This window comes from Oncorhynchus keta, chromosome 1 (genome assembly GCF_023373465.1).
Source record: "Oncorhynchus keta strain PuntledgeMale-10-30-2019 chromosome 1, Oket_V2, whole genome shotgun sequence".
In the NCBI taxonomy this organism is placed as follows: domain Eukaryota; kingdom Metazoa; phylum Chordata; class Actinopteri; order Salmoniformes; family Salmonidae; genus Oncorhynchus; species Oncorhynchus keta.
This window is the reverse complement of record NC_068421.1, coordinates 37,206,832-37,226,300: the sequence shown is the minus strand read 5'-3', so window position 1 is coordinate 37,226,300 and position 19,469 is coordinate 37,206,832. Positions and strand designations below refer to the sequence as shown.

At 43.0% G+C, this 19,469-nt stretch overlaps 1 protein-coding gene across 1 annotated transcript in view; it reads right to left on the bottom strand.

The window, feature by feature from the left end:
• LOC118384244 (serine/threonine-protein kinase PAK 4-like) overlaps window positions 1-13,803 on the bottom strand; it is a 30,113-nt gene extending 16,310 nt beyond the window's left edge. Inside the window, exon 1 of the mRNA XM_035770598.2 lies at window positions 13,498-13,803. The gene's annotated coding sequence lies outside the window, so the exon portion shown is untranslated. The remainder of the gene's footprint in view (window positions 1-13,497) is intronic.
• Between the last annotated feature and the right edge of the window lie 5,666 nt (window positions 13,804-19,469).

The window sequence follows — 19,469 nt, the reverse complement described above, 5'->3', positions numbered from 1 at the left end:
GGTGTGCCATGCTTGTAGCATCATACCCAAGAAGACTGAAGGCTGTACTAGCTGCCAAAGGTGCTTCAACAAAGTACTGTGTAAAAGGTCTGAATGCTTACGTAAAATGTGATCAGTTATTTATTTTTACTAAATTTGCAAAAAATTCTAAACCTGGATTTGCTTGGTCATTGTGGGCTATTGTGTGTAGATTGATGAAGAAAACAATTGAATCAATTTTAGAATAAGGCTGTAACATAAATAATTGTGGAAAAAGTCAAGGGGTCTGAATATATTTGGGGTCTGAATATATTATCTAGTTTGCATAAAGTAACGTTTTCTAATTTCATAAACTCTTAAGTTTTGCGTAAAGCATGAAGATCTGTTAATAATGACCACCCTACCTTAAATTGGGTTAAATTACTGTAATTATGTATTCCATACTGCCTCATTAGCAAATTACGTTCCTAATTTGTATAATTCCACTCTGGGTGAATGGTTTCCTGTTTGCTTTTCATTGACTACAGCTCAGCGTTCAACACCATAGTACCCTCAAAGCTCATCACTAAACTAAGAATCCTGGGACTAAACACCTCCCTCTGCAACTGGATCCTGGAACTCCTGACGGGCTGCCCCCAGGTGGTGAGGGTAGGTAGCAACACATCTGCCACGCTGATCCTCAACACTGGAGCTCTCCAGGGGTGCGTGCTCAGTCCACACCCTTTTCACCCACGACTGCATGGCAGGCACGACTCCAACACCATCATTAAGTTTGCTGACGACACAACAGTGGTAGGCCTGATCAGACAACGACGAGACAGCCTATAGGGAGGTGGTCAGAGACCTGGCCGGGTGGTGCCAGAATAACAACCTATCCCTCAACGTAACCCAGACTAAGGAGATGATTATGGACTACAGGAAAAGGAGGGCCGAGCACGCCCCCATTCTCATCGATGGGGCTGTAATGGAACAGGTTGAGAGCTTCAAATTCCTTGGTGTCCACAACAACAAACTAGAATGGTCCAAACACACCAAGACAGTCGTGAAGAGGGCACGACAAAGCCTATTCCCCCTCAGGAAACTAAAAATATTTGGCATGGGTCCTGATATCCTCGAAAGGTTCTACAGCTGCAACGTCAAGAGCATCCTGACTGGTTGCATCACTGCCTGGTACGGCAATTGCTCGGCCTCTGACCGCAAGGCACCCTGGTCAACAGCACTGCACCCCCAACAGCAACTCGCCCAAGCCTTCCCCATTTCTCCTTCTCCCAAATCCATTCAGCTGATGTTCTGAAAGAGCTGAAAAATCTGGACCCCTACAAATCAGCCGGGCTAGACAATCTGAACCCTTTCTTTCTAAAATTATCTGCAGAAATTGTTGCCACCCCTATTACTAGCCTGTTCAACCTCTTTTGTGTCGTCTGACATTCCCAAAGATTGGAAAGCAGCTGCGGTCATCCCCCTCTTCAAAGGGGAGGACACTCTTGACCCAAACTGCTACAGACCTATATCTATCCTACCATGCCTTTCTAAGGTCTTCGAAAGCCAAGTCAACAAACAGATTACCGACCATTTCGAATCTCACCATACCTTCTCTGCTATGCAATCTGGTTTCAGAGCTGGTCATGGGTGCACCTCAGCCACGCTCAAGGTCCTAAACGATATCTTAACCGCCATCGATAAGAAACATTACTGTGCAGCCGTATTCATTGATCTGGCCAAGGCTTTCGACTCCATCAACCACCACATCCTCATCGGCAACCTCGACAGCCTTGGTTTCTCAAATGATTGCGTCGCCTGGTTCACCAACTACTTCTCTGATAGAGTTCAGTGTGTCAAATCGGAGGGTCTGCTGTCCGGACCTCTGGCAGTCTCTATGGGGGTGCCACAGGGTTCAATTCTTGGACCGACTCTCTTCTCTGTATACATCAATAAGGTCGCTCTTGCTGCTGGTGAGTCCCTGACCCACCTCTATGCAGACGACACCATTCTGTATACTTCCGGCCCTTCTTTGGACACTTAACAACCCTCCAGGCAAGCTTCAATGCCATACAACTCTCCTTCCGTGGCCTCCAATTGCTCTTAAATACAAGTAAAACTAAATGCATGCTCTTCAACCGATCGCTACCTGCACCTACCCGCCTGTCCAACATCACTACTCTGGACGGCTCTGACTTAGAATACGTGGACAACTACAAATACTTAGGTGTCTGGTTAGACTGTAAACTCTCCTTCCAGACCCATAAACATCTCCAATCCAAAGTTAAAATCTAGAATTGGCTTCCTATTTCGCAACAAAGCATCTTTCACTCATGCTGCCAAACATACCCTTGTAAAACTGACCATCCTACCAATCCTCGACTTTGGCGATGTCATTTACAAAATAGCCTCCAATACCCTACTCAACAAATTGGATGCAGTCTATCACAGTGCAGTCCGTTTTGTCACCAAAGCCACCACTACCCACCATTGCGACCTGTACGCTCTCGTTGGCTGGCCCTCGCTTCATACTCGTCGCCAAACCCACTGGCTCCATGTCATCTACAAGACCCTGCTAGGTAAAGTCCCCCCTTATCTCAGCTCGCTGGTCGCCATAGCATCTCCCACCTGTAGCACACGCTCCAGCAGGTATATCCTCTCTAGTCACCCCCAAAACCAATTCTTTCTTTGGCCGCCTCTCCTTCCAGTTCTCTGCTGCCAATGACTCGAGCGAACTAAAAAAATCTCTGAAACTGGAAACACTTATCTCCCTCACTAGCTTTAAGCACCAACTGTCAGAGCATCTTACAGATTACTGCACCTGTACATGGCCCACCTATAGTTTAGCCCAAACAACTACCTCTTTCCCAACTGTATTTCATTTATTTATTTATTTTGCTCCTTTGCACCCCATTATTTTAATTTCTACTTTGCACATTCTTCCATTGCAAAACTACCATTCCAGTGTTTTACTTGCTATATTGTATTTACTTTGCCACCATGGCCTTTTTTTTTTGCCTTTACCTCCCTTCTCACCTAATTTGCTCACATTGTATATAGACTTGTTTATACTGTATTATTGACTGTATGTTTGTTTTACTCCATGTGTAACTCTGTGTCGTTGTATCTGTCGAACTGCTTAGCTTTATCTTGGCCAGGTCGCAATTGTAAATGAGAACTGTATGTAGGTATATCTAGCGGTCCGATAACACATTCTGCACTTTGAGTGAATGTTGGAAATAGATCTGGGTTTCTTTCTAAACCTAGCAATGTGCATGCGGAGGACTAAGCCCAAAAAATATGTGAAGTGAACTGTCAAAAGAGTTGAGTCCGCATTTCACACTGCCCTAACCCATCTGGACTAGAGGAATACCTATGTAAGAATGCTGTTCACTGACTTCAGCTCAGCATTAAACACCATAGTACCCTCCAAACTCGTCATTAAGCTCAAGACCCTGGGTCTTTACCTCGCCCTGTGCAACTGGGTCCTGGACTTCCTGACGGGCCACCCCCAGGTGGTGAGGGTAGGTACCATCTCCAACCCGCTGATCCTCAACACTGGGGCCCCGCAAGGGTGCGTTCTCAGCCCTCTCCTGTACACCCATGACTGCGTGGCCATGCACGCCTCGAACTCAATCATCAAGTTTGCAGACAACACTTCAGGGGTCGGCTTGATTACCAACAACGACGAGACTGCCTATAGGGAGGAGGTGAGGGCCCTCGGAGTGTTGTGTCAGGAAAATAACCTCACACTCAATGTCAACAAAACTAAGGAGATGATCGTGGACTTCATGAAACAGCAGAGGGAGCAGCCCCCTATCCACATCGACGGGACAGTAGTGGAGAAGGTGGACATTTAAGTTCCTAGTCGTACACATCACAGACAAACTGAAATGGTCCACCCACACAGATAGCGTGATGAAGGCGCAGCAGCGCATCCTCAACCTCAGGAGGCTGAAGAAATTCAGCTTGTCACCAAAAACAATCAAACTTTTACAGGTGCACAATCGAGAGCATCCTGTCAGGCTGTATCATCGCCTGGTACGGCAACTGCTCCGCCCACAACCGTAAGGCTCTCCAGAGGGTAGTGAGTAGAGGTTGACTGATTAATCGGAATGGCCGATTAAGTTTTCATAAATCGGTAATTAAAAAAAAAAAAAACCTTTATTTAACTAGGCAAGTCAGTTAAGAACACATTCTTATTTTCAATGACGGCTTAGGAACGGTGGGTTAACGGACTTGTTCAGGGGCAGAACGATATATTTTTACCTTGTCAGCTCAGGGATTTGTTTTTGCAACCTTCCGGTAACTAGTCCAACGCTCTTACCACCTGCCTTACATTGCACTCCACGAGGAGCCTGCGTGGCAGGCAGACTACCTGTTACGTGAGGGCAGCAAAAAGCCAAGGTAAGTTACTAGCTAGCATTAAACTTAACTTATAAAAAGCAAGCAATCAATCAATCATAATCACTAGTTAACTACACATGGTTGATGATATTACTAGATTAACTACTGTGTCCTGCGTTGCATATAATCGATGCGGTGCCTGTTAATTTCTCATTGAATCACAGCCTACTTCGACAAACAGGTGATGATTTAACAAGCGCATTTGCGAAAAAAGCACTGTTGTTACACCAATGTACCCAACCATAAACATCAATGCCTTTCTTTAAAATCAATACACAAGTATATATTTTTAAACCTGCATATTTAGTTAATATTGCCTGCTAACATGAATTTCTTGAATAACTAGGGAAATTGTGTCACTTCTCTTGCGTTGCGTGCAAGCAGTCAGGGTAGATGCAGCAGTTTGGGCCGCCTGGCTCATTGCGAACTCTGTGAAATCCATTTATTCCTAACAAAGGTCGTAATTAATTTTCCAGAATTGTACATAATTATGACATAACATTGAAGGTTGTGCAATGGAACAGCAATATTTAGACTTATGGATGCCATCCGTTAGATAATATACGGAACGGTAAATGTATCACTAACCACTTTAAACAATGCCACTTCATATAATGTTTACATACACTACATCACTCATCTCATATGTATATACTGTACTCTATACCATCTACTGCATCTTGCCTATGCCGTTCGGCCATCGCGCTTTCATATATTTTTATGTACATATTCTTATTCATTCCTTTACACTTGTGTGTATACGGTAGTTGTTGTGAAATTGTTAGGTTAGATTACTTGTTAGATATTACTGCATGGTCGGAACTAGAAGCACAAGCATTTCGCTACACTCACATTAACATCTGCTAACCATGTGTATGTGACATAAAATGTGATTGGATTTAATATATTGTTGTCTATACCATCTTGCCCTTTGTGCTGTTGTCTGTGCCCAATAATGTTTGTACCATGTTGTTGCTACCATGCTGTGTTGTCATGTGTTGCTGCCTTGCTATGTTGTCTTAGGTTTCTTTATGCTGTGATGTGTTTTGTCCTATATTTTATTTTTAATCCCCGCAGGAGGCCATTTGGTAGACTGTCATTGTAAATAAGAATTTGTTTTTAACTGACTTGCCAAGTTAAATAAACAAATGGCAAGGGGTAGTGTGGATATAAAGAGAACAGTTCTCTATATGGGAAAAACAACAATGCAATGCGAATGGGGCTTGACATGTCCGATACAAACCAATCCAGAAGCTGGGTTCAAACAAAGCCCTTGCTGACTTAGCCAATCCATGCAGACTTCCAGGTCTGGCTGAGGAATGTGAAAGGTCAATGATAAAGGAGGGAATGTGAGCTTCCACTGGGATACGGGTCAGTCGGTTCAAAGTGCTTTGATAGCCAACACTACATTTGAAATAATCTGTCCGTGTGGACTTTGACAGTCAGAGAGAAGGGCCTCCCTAAAATTCTCAAATACAAGCCATCACATATGTCAAGAAAAAGAGAGAACTATGAGATTCATTTCCTAAGCTGCCAGCTTGCAACTCAATAGTCGTAATAATTGTTCTCTTTAGTTGAGCCTAAAGCACACTGCAGAGGTCGACAAGCCAGGCTTTCATTGCATAATGACTCGGGTGCTATTCAAATATCTTGTCAAACTACGCTAACAAGCATGTTTGACATATCAAGCTATGCTGATTCAGTTGAGAAACAAAACAATGACATTTCAAATGAGGAGAGTTCGTGTTAACGGAATCGGTCAATCAAGTTAAAGGTAGAGTCAGCGATTCATGAACTAAACAACAGTATCGGGCTGACCTTCATAACACTAAAAGCAACAAGAGTGAGGCTAAACTCCTCTGCTGTTTTTGTCCAGCTGTGGTCACATTGTAGCTTAGCGAAGCAGACCCATGCACATGCTCAGCTACTCTGCATAATCTCGCATTGCATTCATTTACAGTATCTGCAATTCATCTTGCAGCTTGTGGTCACGTCACGCCGCTGATCGCCACATGTGATCGTAACAAAACTGCCCCTTCCACACAGTCTGTCTGCAGTTGATGCCGAGCCAACCTTAAAACAAACCCAAAAAGTTGACTCATACAATGTGATGACAAACTTGCCAGATGACAAGGAAGAGGAAGTAATGAATTATGCAACTGCTATGAGAATTGTGTTGCGAGAGAGATGTCACAGTAGGTAATTGTGCTGCTGGGCCCAGGAACTAGTTGGCTTGACTAGAGCAGGGGTGGGGAAACTCCAGTCCTCGGAGTCCTGATTTGTGTCACTTTTGTCCCAGCTAACACACCTAATAATAATCATGACCTTCAGTTTAGAATGCAATTAGTTTAAATCAACCGTGTTTGCTACAGATGGGGACAAACGGTGACACCACTCCGGCCCCTCGAGGACAGGAGATATCCATCCCTACTTTCACCCTCCATCTCTTCAGTGCAAACAGCAAACCACACAAAGCCCAGCAGCACACGGAGGGCTGCACCTCAACGTATTAGGTCCACATCAAAAAGGACCTGGGAGAAATCACAGCAAACAGTAGAGATGAAAAAATAAACCAAACTCTTCAACCAACAGCCTCCAATTTCAAAGAAGCTCCATTTGGGGGGGTGAACATAGATGTAAGAATCTTACACACTAATTGGCAAAGTAATGTTGCCGTGCTTAGCCCTGTAATTAGCCTATGGTATGTTACCATCATCAAAACAATTATGAAGTCATACTGTCAAGCACTTGTATGATCACATGTAAATATTGAGGTAAAATTGGGTCCCCTAGGCTAATATCTAGCTTGTGCAGAGCAGCTTGGAAAGTTTGGTGTGAAATAGAAAAATAAATGGATGACATTAGTATCAAAATGGCAGTCAACGCTGTCGTTGGTCAGTCTGCACAATCAGTGTAGTTTTTTTTCATGCCTACAGCGGCAGAGCCTATTCACTGGCAGGAACAAAAACACTGCCTCATTCACTTAGAATATTCCAGGTTTATGCGACAGGTAGCCTAGTGGTTAGAGAGTTGGGCCAGTAACCCAAAAAGTTGCTGGATCTAATCACCGAGCTGACATGGTAAAAATCTGCCCCTGAACAAGGCAGTTAACCCACTGTTCCCCGGTAGGCCGTCATTGTAAATAAGAATTTGTTCTGACTTGCTTAGTTAAATAAAGGTTCAATCAAATAAATATGCCTGCATTATGCAACAGCACCTTTTTTCTTGTTTTGCAGCAACCACAATTCATTATTATATTCTCTCATTGTGCAACAGTTAAAGCAGAGGGGAAATGTGGCCAGCCCATTACCCACAGTCCCCCGCCAAGCTGTGTACACAAGAACTTTCTATTACCAGGCAAGCAGGTCCTAGCTTGATTGTGGACTTCTCTGATTGAAACGATTACACATAGCAAACATGGAAAACAATTAACTGTACTGTGTGTAGCCTACAGTCGACTACACTGAGCCTATATTACAGTCAGCATGACCTACACAGACAGGGCTTTGTTTAAGAGACATAGATGACAAGAGATTCCCGATGCAATCACTCTTACCCACACAGTGACATATCAGCCTTATCTGAAAACAATGGCAGCCAGCTGCAATCGCTGCTTAAAGGAAATATGAAACTGAAATGCAGAGTATGATAATGTGAAGCCAGGGCTGAAGAGATGACCAGTCCACACATTCAGGACTACAGCATAATATCCTCTGATCACTCTCCCCCTCAGTGAGACTGAGTTGCTCAGAAGAGAGTGAGGTAGGACTCAGAAGGCGAGACAGGAATGTGCAAGAGAGAGAGAAGCGCAACTGATGAGAAAGTGAGTCCATTAGATTCTGTGTCTTATAAAATTATAATCAGAGAGAAAGTGAGTTAAAGACTCAACGAGGGATTGACTCTGTCTAGTAGAAAGTTGGAGTGAGGCACCTCCCTGGGTCAGATGAAAACATTTTAATAGCCAAATAGTGAGTCATGGTGTGAAAATACAGTAGTAGCTGTGCTAAAGCCCTTCAAATGAAAAGTTGACTCCACTTTTCGCCTGGGGCGGAGGGGAGAGAGAGGGCTCCTAAAAAAAGATAGAACACGTCGGCCTACAGGGTGTGGAATAGTAGTGGGAGGAAAAAAAGCTAAGCACATCATTAGAGGCTAGCCTACATTACTTTGGTAGCTGAAATTAGAAGATTTCACACATAATGGCCCTGAACATCTGTACATACGCTGGAAGTCTGGTTTTAGGACTAGTCTAGGTACTACATGTTGTGTGGATGAGTTAAACCTGAACTTGTTCATAAGTGGTCTACAAACATGACCAATGAATGCACGTAGGCCGTCCTCTATAAAATCAGCACTAGAGGCTACTTGATGCCTTCCATTTCTCTTTCCGAATCCTCTACTGGAAACGATTTATACAGCTGTGTTTTTCTCCTCTATGGAGGCAACCTTCAGGCTCAGATCAAAAGAACGACAACATGCCGTCCGTGATCATGTGGACCCAGTGTGGCCTCTGATCTAGGGTCTCTCAACTACAACGTCACACTGCCGCCCCACTCCACTCTGTTCTCTACTAAAAAGGGGATTTATGGAGGCAGGGAAAAAAGGAAAATGAGAGATGGAGTTAATTGAAGCCTCCTGTTAGAAAGAGTTACAATTGTATGTCTAACTATCGGTGAACTGAATGGTCTATACATAACCACCCCTCAAAAATACATCTGAGAACACAGAGAAGTAATAAAATGTATTTTCTACTAACTACCAGTGAAAGCATAGGCCAGGCGTCCTTTGGTCTCAATTAGAGGTTGAACGATTTCAAGTTTTCACAACAATCAGTAATCTGCATTTTTGGACGCCAATTATAGACAATTACGGTCGATTACATTGCATTCCACAAGGAAACTGCGTGGCAGGCTGACCACCTTGTTACGTGAGTGCTACAAGGAGCCAAGGTAAGTTGCTAGCTAGCATTAAAAACTTATCTTATAAACAACAATCAATCTTCACATAATCAGTTAGTTAACTACACATGGTTGATGATATTACTAGTTTAACTAGCTTGTCCTGCATTGCATATAATCAATACGGTGCCTGTTAATTTATCATCGAATCACAACCTACTTCGCAAAACAGGTGACGATTTAACAAAACCACAATCATTGCACGAATGTACCTAACCATAAACATCAATGCCTTTCTTAAAATCAATACACAGAAGTTTATTTTTTTTAAACCTGCATATTTAGTTAAAAGAAATTAATGTTAGCTGGCAATATTAACTAGGGAAATTGTGCCACTGCTCTTGCGTTCATTGCATGCAGAGTCAGGGTATATGCAACTGTTTAGGCCGCCTGGCTTGTTGCGAACTAATTTGCCAGAATTGTACATAATTATGACATAATATTGAAGGTTGTGTAATGTAACAGCAATATTTAGACTTAGGGTTGCCACCCGTTCAATAAAATAACGGAACAGTTCCGTATTTCACTGAAAGAATAAACGTTTTCAAAATGATAGATCCAGATTTGACCATATTAATGACCAAAGGCTCGCATTTCTGTGTTCATTATATTATAATTAAGTCTATGATTTGATATTTGATAGAGCAGTCTGACTGAGCTGTGGTAGGCAGCAGCAGGCTCGTAGGCATTCATTCAAACTTTACTGCGTTTGCCAGCAGCTCTTAGCAATGCTTGAAGCACAGCACTGTTTATGACTTCAAGCCTATCAACTCCCAAGATTAGGCTGGCAATACTATAGTGCCTATAAGAACATCCAATAGTCAAGGTATATGGAATACATATGGTATAGAGAGAAATAGTCGATTCGTCATAATTCCTATATTAACTACAACCTAAAACTTAACTGGGAAAATTGAAGAACCGGGAATATTGAACCACCAGCTTTCATATGTTCTGAGCAAGGAACTTAAACGTTAGCTTTTTACATGGCACATATTGCACTTTTACATTCTACTCCAACACTGTGTGTTTGCATTACTTAAACAAAATTGAGCATGTTTCTTTATTTATTTGAGACTAAATAGATTTTATGTATTAAGTTAAAATAAGTGTTCATTCAGTATTGTTGTAATTGTTATTATTACACACACACACACACACACACACACACACACACACACACACATTAAATAACCGGCATTGGCTTTTTTGGTCCTCCAATAATCAGTATTGGTGTAGAAAAATCATAATCGGTCAGACAACTCTAGTCTCAATGTGATGTAAAGAATTAGTTTCTTATTTTATTTGCTTCCATTCCAAAGCTCTCAGAATTCATGGGGGAAAAATTAGCCTATGCCACACAAAAATGCTTAACAGAAATGTGTTGGTTCTGTTAGCCACATATCACAGTGGTTTTTGGGTAAACAAACTTAAAACACTTTCTGGGCAGCGTGTAGATACCCTGTCAATCTCCTAACACAAAACTGGGACAAGCTTAATAACTTGACACAGACTAGGTGGGGGAACACACTAGTCATGACTATTCCAAAACTCCTTACAGCTTATCACTGCATCTGTTGATCTCTAACATCCATCACTAACAAACAGATTGTGTGGTGGTACAGAGCTTTTGGGGTGACTGGGTGTAGTGTAGGTCTTTGTTTGGGTAGAGGGCAGGTGTTCCGTCTGTGTGACCCTCAGCAGTACTCAGACATGCCAGGAATGTGTGGAGTGCCCGGCACTGATCACACAACCCTGCTTACTTGCACCCTGTCACACCAGCACTAAACATTTATCAGCTGCCAAGTCTCCAAAAGTAAGGATGGAAAGAGAGAGAGGTTGTCTACACTTGACACTTACATGTAACTTCTGCTATCAGAATATGAAGATCGCATTGAAATGTTGCATTGGGGTGTGATGGGTGTTCAGATCTGGCTGACCATCTCAGGTGGTCAGGGATGCATTGTGTGAGGATTTCTCCTCAGTCTAGACGCAATCCAGCTACCGAAAGCGCATACAGTGGGCGGAATCATCAGCACTCATCCCACAAGTATCAACAACAAAAAAAACGAATGTTTTGGGACCAAGAGACACCTTCTCACTATAACGTTGGAGGAAATACGTTCCTAGCGTGTGAGGAACATGTTTGCTGGCCTCAAATGCTAGCCAGCTTGCTAATACTTTGAATAAATACTTTTTGTTTGGCTACAGTTACACTAACCAGTTTGCAATCCCTTTAGTGTTATTTGCTAGTTTGCTGGCTAGCTACATAGATTAACTCATCCAGAACGCCGCAGCCCGTCTGGTGTTCAACCTTCCCAAGTTCTCTCACGTCACCCCGCTCCTCCGCTCTCTCCACTGGCTTCCAGTTGAAGCTCGCATCCGCTACAAGACCATGGTGCTTGCCTACGGAGCTGTGAGGGGAACGGCACCTCAGTACCTCCAGGCTCTGATCAGGCCCTACACCCAAACAAGGGCACTGCGTTCATCCACCTCTGGCCTGCTGGCCTCCCTACCACTGAGGAAGTACAGTTCCCGCTCAGCCCAGTCAAAACTGTTCGCAGCTCTGGCCCCCCAATGGTGGAACAAACTCCCTCACGACGCCAGGACAGCGGAGTCAATCACCACCTTCCGGAGACACCTGAAACCCCACCTCTTTAAGGAATACCTAGGATAGGATAAAGTAATCCTTCTCACCCCCCTCTTAAAATATTTAGATGCACTATTGTAAAGTGGCTGTTCCACTGGATGTCATAAGGTGAATGCACCAATTTGTAAGTCGCTCTGGATAAGAGCGTCTGCTAAATGACTTAAATGTAAATGTAAATTAGCTGGCTAGTTAGCTAATGCCATCAGCTGTTGTGTTATCATATGTTGCCTATTCCACCATTTGTGGAATTCATACTGACATCTGTATATAGCACAGGAAGAGAGAATAAGGACACACTGTGGACACGGTAGACATAGTTAAATGTAGCAGCATGACACATTCAGAATTCCATGATCAGAACTCTGATCAGAATACAAAAGCTTAATGAACTGTCGAGAGAGAGAGAGTTCAGGATTAGAGTTGTACAGGGCTAGAGTTCAGGATTTCATAGATTAGATAAATAATAATTTGGTGGGGGTTTACATTTGTACTATTTTACACAAGTACAATGTGTATTGTGTGAGAATTGGACATTTGTTTTTGCATATCCCACTGAGACACGGTTGGAGAGTGGGGTCACCGCCAGGGATCAGTCATTATTGATAGCCACCCCTGAGCAATTAGGGTTAAGTACCTTACTCAAAAGGCACAGAGATTTTTCACCAAGTCGGCTCGGGGATTCAAACCAGCGAACGGTTACCTGCTGCCTCGTTCTGATTACAAGAAAGATTAAATAAAGCCATAATACAAGGCCTGTATTCTTCAGTAGAGCAGATAGCTAGATTAGATTGCAGCTAACATCAAAGGTCTCTGGATAGAACCTCAATCTTGACTTTCCAAACAAAGTAATTGCTGCTCCTAGTCCAATTTGTGTTATTGACTGTACTTTAGTTTATCCCACGTAACTGTTGTTTTTGTTGTCGTACTGCTTTGCTTTATCTTGGCCAGGTCGCAGTTGTAAATTAAAACTTGTTCCCAACTGGCCTACCTGGTTAAAAAAGGTGAAATAAATACACTACAGTACAGCAGACTACACACATCACTTAGCTCCCCTAGGGCGTTTGAATAGAAGGAGCAAGCTAGCAAAATCATTGTTTCTCCGCACAACAGCTACTTTCAGGTACACGGTTTCTACCTATAGCAGTGGATTACTAGCATACCTTAACCAATGTAATGTTTACCAGTTGGATTGGTCAACTCAATAACTAAACTAGCTTAGAGGTTCTTATTGGCCGATAACGTTAGCTAGCTGCTATATTTTTACAATGAAAGAGTAGACAAACGTTAACTCGTGACTCATTTCACTGAGTTTCAAGACCCATTGTGAATGACTATATTGCATAAAGTTACTCTTATTCTAGAAAAGTTCGTTTTTGGTTCACTAGCCAAACAAACAAACTAGTAGCTAGCTAGTATTAATGGTAGCAAGTTGCTAACGTAGCTAGCTAAACTTAGTTTAGATAACTAACGTCAAGTTAGTAGGCATAGCTGAATGAATGAAAGACAAATGATCCGTGTCATAATTACCTTAAATGTCCTTCGTGCACCGCTAAAATGGATAACGTGGATAAATAGTTTGATTCGCTTAATAAAAGAAGCTGCCCAAAACTCTGTAATATTAGCCGAAGTCTCACTTTCCCGTCGTCATACTGAGGCTGCTGGTGGTAACACTACATCCGGGGAGCTGCTCCGTAGCAACCAATACTACCATGCTTGATTCATTCACTGAATGATTGTATTGTTTCATTGATATGACATCAGGAACTATTAACCTTTCCAAAATCACAGTTGGTTTAACACCGAACGAAGGGTAATGACTAGGGAGTTCAGCATGGTTGCCCCAAAGCCATACATTTATACAGTGCCAGTCAAAAGTTTGGACACACCTACTCATTCAGGGGGTTTTCTTTATTTTACTATTTTCTACATTGTAGAATAATAGTGAAGACGTCAAAACTATAAAATAACACCCATGGAATTATGTAGTAACCAATAAAGTGTTAAACAAATCAAAATATATTTTATATTTGAGATTCTTCAAAGTGGCCACCCTTTGCCTTGATGACTCTTGGCATTCTCTCAACCAGCTTCACCTGGAATGCTTTTCCAACTGTCTTGAAGGCGTTCCCACATATGCTGAGCACTTGTTGGCTGCTTTTCCTTCACTCTGTGGTCTAACTCATCCCAAATTATCTCAATTGGTTTGATGTCGGGTGATTGTGGAGGCCAGGTTATCTGATGCAGCACTCCATCACTTTCCTTCCTTGTCAAATAGCCCTTTCACAGCCTGGATGTGTTGGGTCATTGTGCTGTTGAAAAACAAATGATAGTCCCACTAAGCCCAAACCAGATGGGATGGCGTATCGCTGCAGAATTCTGTGGTAGCCATGTTGGTTAAGTGTGCCTTGAATTCTAAATAAATCACAGACGGTGTCACCAGCAATGCACCATCACACCTCCTCCTTCATGCTTCACGGTGGGAACCACACATGCGGAGATCATCCATTCACCTACTCTGCGTCTCACAAAGACACAGCGGCTGGATCCAAAAATCTCAAATTTGGACTTATCAGACCAAAGGACAGATTTCCCCCTGTCTAATGTCCATTGCTCGTGTTTCTTGGCCAGAGACAAATCTCTTCTTCTTGTTGGTTTCCTTTAGTAGTGGTTTCTTTGCAGCAATTCGACCATGAAGGTCTGGTTCACACAGTCTCCTCTGAACAGTTGATGTTGAGATGTGTATTTTACTTGAACTCCGTGAATAATTTATTTGGGCTGCAATTTCTGATTGGTAACTCTAATGAACTTATCCTCTGCAGCAGAGGTAACTCTGTGTTTTCCATTCCTGTGATAGTCCTTATGAGAGCCAGTTTCAGAATAGCTCGATGGTTTTTGCGACTGCACTTTAGGAAACTTTTAAATTCTTGAAATTTTCCAAATTGACTGACCTTCATGTCTTAAAGTAATGATGGACAGTAATTTCTCTATGCTTTTTTAAGCTGTTCTTGCCATAATATGGACTTGGTCTTTTACCAAATACGGCTATCTTCTGTATACCGCCCCTACCTTGTCACAACACAACTGATTGGCACAAACACATTAAGAAGGAAAAAATTCCACAAATTAACTTTTAACAAGGCACACCTGTATTCCAGGTGACTACCTCATAAAGCTGGTTGAGAGAAAGCCAAGAGTGTGCAAAGCTGTCATCAAGGCAAAGGGTGATCTCTTTGGAGAATCTCAAATATAAAATATATTTTGATTTGTTTAACACTTTTTTGGTTACTACATGATTCCATATGTGTTATTTCATAGTTTTTGATGTCTTCACTATTATTCTGCAATGTAGAAAATAGTAAAATAAAGAAAACCCCTTGAATAAGTAGGTGTGTCCAAACTTTTGACTGGTACATTTTATCTAAATATACAGCTCTGGGTAACCCCATAAATGTAACTTTATGGGCAAACCATGTTCAATCAAGAATTACCACTGAACATGCTTTTAAGTTCAGGGTATGCTACGCACCTCAACATAATGCCCTGGGTATGCTACACCTCAATATAATGGAAGGTGAGCCCTGTAACTCCCCCTCATGGTCCCCTTACAAAGAGCCTACCTGTCATATGCTTTTAGTGTCACCATAGCAACATACCTCCTCCAATAAGCTGAAAGAGCATGATGATGGTAGAATATATCTATGTTAAAAATAAAAAAAATAAAGGTTAAAGGGTCATTGGCTCATCAGATATGTGAGAGAACAAAGGAAGGGGGAGGGACAGTAATGGAGAGTGCTGACAGCCTGGGGGGCCTTTCCATCTAATCAATATGTTATTGGGCACATTGTAATACAGACTGACCCTGCACACTCAATCCACATTCTGGGATGTTATAGTGAGTGTTGATGATAGAGAGCGAATGTGTCGAGCTCTTCTTCACACCGTGGCACACCTGCTGACATGATGGATGAACCAGGTGGTCTGATCAAGCGGTCTGGTGTGGGAATCTTCCTCCAGGCCATGGAGGAAGGGAAGGTCCAGCTAGCCCACTTCATCCTAGCTGCACTGGGTGAGGCTGCGGTAAATGCCACCATAGAGGAGCAGCAGGGGCTGGCGACAGGCCGCACCCCACTGATGTGTGCTGCAAAACTCCCACGGACCGCAGATCGCACCCATTTCCTGAGGCTGCTCCTGGCTAAGGGGGCGGAGGTGGAACATAGAGACAGCGAAGGTCGCAGCGCCCTCAGCCTGGCCAGCGAATGTGGCTATTTGGATGCCGTCCGCCTCCTAGTCCAGAATGGGGCACACCCAGGCAGCTCAGACAGCCAGGGGAGGACGCCTCTCGCTTATGCCGCCCGCTGTCGCCACAGTGCCGTGGTCAAGTTCCTAGTGAAGGATCTGAAGAGCAGGGGGGAGGAGGGGATGGGGGAGGAGGCTGTGGGGGAAGAGACATGGCTTCTGGGAGAGGAAGCGGAACATGATGGTCACTCACCGGAGGATCTCCATGGAGGGGTAGAGGGGGTCAAGAAGAGCCAAGAGAACCCCTCAGAGGATGGACACTCAGCAGTTGAAGCACAGGGTGGGCAGAGAAAGTCTTTGGAGACTGCAGATGTTGAAGGGTCAGGTAGTGGCTATTTCTATCTCAGACTGAGTGGTCCCCCAAAAGACATAGGCTACTTTCGCTGTGAGAACACCGTGGGTGACCTGCTCCTGGTTGACCATGTGATTTGCAACCCTTATGCCCTGGACGAGGAGCCTGGGGACAGGTGTGTTAGTGGAATGAGCCGTGGCCACTGCTCCACTTGTTCAGCAATGTCCCCACTCCTCCTCCAGTCACTGTCTGACCAGGTCATCCAGAACCCTCTGCTCTGCCAGTCAGGAGCCAGAGAGGAGTATGTCTGCCACTCCCAACCCTACCAATCACCACAGGGCTCAGGAGAAACACCCAGGAGAAGGTTAATCTCTAGCTGGCTGAAAAGAGGACACTCCTATATTATTGACCAGTCTACCACAGAGGTCAACTCCACCAAACCCTCTAGTAGCTTCTGGAAATGGATGACACCCAGACGAGTGCTGCTGAGCACTGCTGGGCCTGGACCTCACATCCCTCGGACTGACACCTCTCCAGAGTCACACTCAGAAAACAACAATCCCCTACAAGATTAGTCTTCCTCCACCACCTCAGCATTGGAGTCCCACTACACATCTTAAGTCACCATGCTTCCAAACTGATGCTTTCTGGAGGAAGGATATGTTGGGAGTAGGATGATAGATGGTTCTCTACAAACAGGGTATTGTAGATGTCACAGGGTGAAACGATGCAGCATGCCTAATGAGATGTGGCGTGAGCAGAGATAGAGATAGCAGACCCCCTCAGCAGGCCAAGCGTTGTCCCTACTGTCACTGAGGATCTAGGTCTGGGTCTGGGTGTAACGTTTTCCAAGCACTCTGCCGCCACACATCCCTGGAGTTGAACTTCCTAAGGGAAGTTTGTGACACTGATCTGGAGGAACTAGTTCCTGAGGACCACACTGAGACCGAGAGCATTTGTGACTGGTTGACAACAATTAAATTGAAGAGAGTTTGGAATGCCAACATGATAATGTGAGTTGTCCACGTGAATTGTTGAGTTGTTTTACTATAATATCTAGTTTTGTACTTAACGGAATGTTAGAGCGGCAGCTTTTAATTATGAAAACTCAAGCAAATATCGATTGCTGAGAATCAGTAAATACAACACTGTGTGCTTCCGTTACATTGCAAATACTGATATTGTATTCAACATATTTTCTTGTCAAAATACAATATTAATGTCCAATTGCAACTGGGTGTGCCAGTTTATAATTATTTTTGGAAAGTCACCAAGGACAGCAGATATGGCTGTTACATATTGGAATAGAAGACTGGCATGATGTAATCGTCCACATACTCATAATTTATATAACAATGACCCCTAGTGGCGAAACAGATATCTTCTCCCTTATTAGTATTGTGTTGAAGTGGAAATGTTCGATAATGACCACATACTACACATTTTCTAAACTGTAATGAAATATTCGTATTATTACCTATATATTAATAATTTTTAGTGTTCTCTTAGAGCACAACAATTGCAATTCTGTGTATTGCTATTTGTATGCTATTCCTTTATTAATTGACAATAATAATAGGTAATAAAGACAATTCTACCTTTCTAATGGCTTGAACTTATTGAATTTCCATTGGTCCAATGATCTTGAACCCGGAGTGGATATTGTTATCAAGAGAATTCCACACAACCAAACTAAGAACATTGAGAAAATGACACGATTTCTTGTGGAAATTAAACTACAGCAGTTAGGATATTTTCCCTAACCGTCTCACTATCTTGTTTCTAGTGAATGTAATGAGAGAACATTAGGGCACCATGCTCCCATTGCAGGATCCCATGGCATCGTAGAGCACCAGTGTCATTTTCTAATCAATGTTGTTCAGTGTACTGTTTAATATCAAGTACAGCAATGTAGGTAATACTTCTTTGCCTACACAGAAGGCAGAACTCCAATAGACAGCTGGAACACGAGGGGAATGTCTGGTGGCAGATTTGTAGGGGTCAGATCCAGCTCAGACAGGTCCCTCAGTTCCCTTCTTAATGACACTTACAACTTCTGTCAGGAGTATCCACCCTAATCCACCTTCCCAGTTCCCACCTTGGTTAAATCAAAAGTTGGGTATACATTTTTTTTTTAAGTGTCAACTGACATGCTTCTTCAGGAGCCATCACATCACAGCTGTTGAAAAAAATGTGACCTTCTTGGAGCCTTTGTTCTGTCATGCTGAGTCATACATGGGTGTCGCCTTGGAGATGGAGGCAAAGGCAGCCAGAGAGAAGGAATGGGTCTTGACAACTTTCAGTGCAATTTAATTATTGATCGAAGGAAGTGTTGCAACTCTCTCCCGCTTTCCCCATATGCCTTCGAGACATAGGGAGAGAGTAGTGGGGTACACCAACTGACTGTTCAGTGGTAACAATAATTGTCAATCATAGCTACTGTCATGATGTTTGAAAGCAGTGGGCTAATGGTAGGCTGTGTTTACTTCTCTTAGCAATAGACCAACTGAAGTTTGATAAAACAAAGATAGACAGGTAATGACGAAAATTGACAAAAAAAGAAGTGCCGATCAAGAGTTAACATAAACACCTGGGGGTCAGAGGACAAACTGTACTCTTTCATCACTATTGTGAACCATGAAGCATGTAGGATCATAGGAGACGCTTGACTCATTAAATGACAAAAGGCAGATGTAGTGTGCCCAATTCCTGTGCCTGTTCTCCATGGACAAGTAACAAAAGAAACATCTGCTTGATTCTAATCGATTGCCTTTTGAGAATATCATATTACACACAGAGAATAATGAAATCCAAAACATACATTGTGAATGTTTATGTACTTAGAAACGAAATGCTGTCTATAATGAAAAAGTGTCACATTTTTGTTATACCTATTTAAATTGTACAGGGG